The sequence below is a fragment of the Oryctolagus cuniculus genome, chromosome 7, assembly GCF_964237555.1.
Source record: "Oryctolagus cuniculus chromosome 7, mOryCun1.1, whole genome shotgun sequence".
Classification (NCBI taxonomy): Eukaryota; Metazoa; Chordata; class Mammalia; order Lagomorpha; family Leporidae; genus Oryctolagus; species Oryctolagus cuniculus.
In genome coordinates, this window is record NC_091438.1 from 22,953,372 (window position 1) to 22,956,793 (window position 3,422).

Here is a 3,422-nt window from a genome sequence, read left to right on the forward strand (position 1 = left end):
TGGTCTGTGGTTTACAGAAATAGTCAAGTTAAGATGAGGACGTGCTGGTGGACACTAATCTGTCCTTGTTGTCATGGGGACAACCAGGGAGAAAGAGATGAGTGACCCCTGATCCTGCTCCTGAAGCCATTGCTGCATTGCCTCCGTGTAGACACGTCAGAGCAGCTCCTGGGAACTCAGAAGGTTCTGGCTGTGCCCCTCTATTTTCCTGCTTTGGGGAGAAGTTTCCAGCTCAGGAGGGGCTCCCTGATGGCCGTGGTGATGTTGGGAGGCTGGGTTAGGATCATGGCCTGGATCACTGGGGCAAATGCCTTGACACTCATGTAGAAAACAGCACGGATCTTCCATGGGCAGCAGCAATGCAGTAAAAAGCAGGTCCTCACGGAGAGGCCGAGGTGGGGACAGGTTGCAACTTTTCCTTGATTCTCAGAGTGTCCTTTATTGTCTGCAACTTTTCAGGGCTCAAGTGCCCGAGCTTTGTGATTTGATGTTTAAACACCTGTTATGACAAAGCTATAAGTGCCATCATCAAACCCAGTTATGGAAGGTGTCGTGCCAGCAGAACAAAAATTGGTGTGCCTAGAAGCAGACTTTGAAAGCAGTTTTCTTCAAAGCATCTTTTTTCATCCCCGCTGATAAGCGGCATCTTGATACATCATGGCAGCGGCGGCGGCGGCGGCAGCGGCAGTGAAATGGGTGGTATCAAAGAGGACGATCTTGAAGCATTTATCTCCAATCCAAAATGGAGCTGTGTATTGTGTTTGCCATAAATCTATGTATTCTCTCCTTCCAGATGACTGTAATTGCAAAGAGCCTGCTTTGACATCGGACGGCAGGACAGTAGGATGCTGTCACCCTTCTGTGGACGTTGCAAATGAACATACAAAACCTATCCTTCAACCAGATCCTGTGCTTAATAATGAAGAAGCATCTAATCAAGTGCTGAAAATCAGATTGAAAGAAAAATGTGAACACCTTGAGCAAGGACCCATGAAAGAAAAACTTAGCAGTATGTTCTTTACTTCTAAGCACTGTTGGTAACCTCGTGGACATGATCATAGATGTTGTAAGAAACCGGATCTTCCAGAGGACAGATGATGCTGAAGTTCTTGGAATCAAACAGCCATGATATCCTGTGCCTCATTTTCCATTTGAGAAAATGCATTCTGGTATTTTCACATTATATGTTATGTAATAAAATAATCATTAAATATTAAAAAAAAAAAAACCAGCTACGGACATCCTAAACTATTGTTCTGGGCTTAGAAAAGGGACAAAAAGTGGGCTTTGTTTTTGGTAGATGTTAAGGACAGTGTTCTCAAACCTGGATGCTCTTTTATTAGAATGGCTAGGAGGGGCCGGCACTGCAGCTCACTTGACTAATCCTCTGCCTGCGGAACTGGCACCCCAGGTTCTAGTCCCGGTTGGGGTGCTGGATTCTATCCTGGTTGCTCCTCTTCCAGTCCAGCTCTCTGCTGTGGCCCGGGAGTGCAGTGGAGGATGGCCCAAGTGCTTGGGCCCTGCACCCGCATGGGAGACCAGGAGGAAGCACCTGGCTCCTGCCTTCAGATTGGCACAGCGCGCTGGCCGTAGCGGCCATTTGTGGGGGTGAACCAATGGAAAAAGGAAGACCTTTCTCTCTGTCTCTCTCTCTGTCTCTCTCTCACTGTCTAACTCTGCCTGTCAAAAAAAGAAAAAAAAGAATGGCTAGGAGGTCTAATAAACAAGTTCAAGATCCTTCTCAGATATTCTGGTATAACTGGCACACATGCAGCTGCACAGGACCTAGTATTCTGAACAAAGCTCTTCAGGTGGTTCTTACTGTGCAGCCTGGGTTGAGGTTGCCTGGGGAGAGAGGGGCAAAAAGGAACACGGAGGAGCAGATGCTGAGAATAAGTGTAGCAAATCAATAGAAGACAGCTGTGTGAGATCCAGGAATGGTAGGAACACAGGAACCAGAGAGGGCCAAACACCCCTGCGGATGGTGGGAGACACTCATTCTATCAGAAGCTGGCTGGAAGCAGAAGCACGTTTTGAAGTTGTGGTCTGGGCTTTCTTGCTGGTTGTAGAGGAGTCTTGCTTTAGTTGGGTTAAGGAGTGGCGTGACTTTTGATGACTTCTCTCTCTCCAGTAGGGGTGGGCCATGGGAGAGCAGCAGGGCCTTGGGTTCACAGGCTTAGGATGTGTGCTTTTTCCAATTCTTGGTGGGTAAAACCTCATATTGTTGGATGCATCCTCTGGAGTATCCAGAAACTCCTCTTTAATCAGAGCTGGGGTAACAGAGGTGGTGATGGGTGAATTTCAGCCTCCTACATGTGGATGGTGTGGACAGACTTCCAATGGTGGGGTAGACCCTGAGTGTGGATGGTGGCCGTCACTGGTAAGCTACAAGGTTGGTGACTGGGATATCAGCAAGGTGGTGGATTAAATAACATGCCAAGTTATAGTGTATAGTGTGTGTAGTACAAGACACTGGAGTTAGGGCGACTCCCATTCTCCTTTTTGGGTTCCTGTTTCTTGGTCTGTCAATTATTAGTAGCTCCGTACAGCTGGATCTAGCATCTAGAAACCAGAGACCAAGTCTCTCATCATTGTGTCCTTGTATGGAGAAACCCTAGAGCAGTATTTAACACATAAACATTGAGTTAAATGTTTATTGTCTGAATGAAAGAAACTGGGATGTAATTCATTATTGGTATGGATGTTGTGAAATCTTATTTAAGCACCCTGGTTGGGTGAGTATATGATACTATGAAAGAAAACTATGTAGAACTCAGCTGTCCTGATGTACTGATGTACAGTATCAAATACTAGTATTTAATAACTAGATTGATGTCTTCCAGAAATGACAAGTGCATGATATACATATGCTCCTCTTTCCTCCTGGGTTTACAACAGAGATTGCTAATTCACCATCGCGCTGTAGTTCACTGAGCCTGGTTGTGGATTCAGAATGCTTGGTGACACAGCCAACCACCAAGCAGCTTCTTGATGGGAACTGGCATGGGAGATGAGAACTGTTATTCATCAAGAGCACATCAGCTTTGCTGTAAGCGTGAATCTTGTGGATTAAAGTAAGACACCTCCACCACAAGAGCAGAAAGTCCATCATTTTGGGGACCAGTGCTGTGGCGTAGTGAGTAAAGCCACCGCTTGCAGTGCTAGCATCCCATATGGGTGCTGGTTTGAGTTCTGGCTGCTCCACTTGTGGTCCAGTTCCCTGCAATGGCCTGGGAAAGCAGTAGAAGATGGCACAAATGCTTGGGCCCCTGTACCATCTTGGGAGACCCAGAAGAAGCTCTAGGCTCCTGGCTTCAGATTGGTGCAGCTCAGGCCATTGCAGCCATTTGGGGAGTGAACCAGCAGATGGAAGACCTCTCTTTCTCTCTGCCTCTCCTCTCTCTGTGTAACTCTGACTTTCA

The 3,422-nt window shown here is 46.9% G+C and overlaps 1 pseudogene; it reads left to right on the forward strand.

Moving 5' to 3' along the window:
• Positions 1–657: 657 nt before the first annotated feature.
• On the forward strand, positions 658–1,098 carry LOC100345288 (large ribosomal subunit protein mL42 pseudogene; annotated as a pseudogene).
• Positions 1,099–3,422: the final 2,324 nt, after the last annotated feature.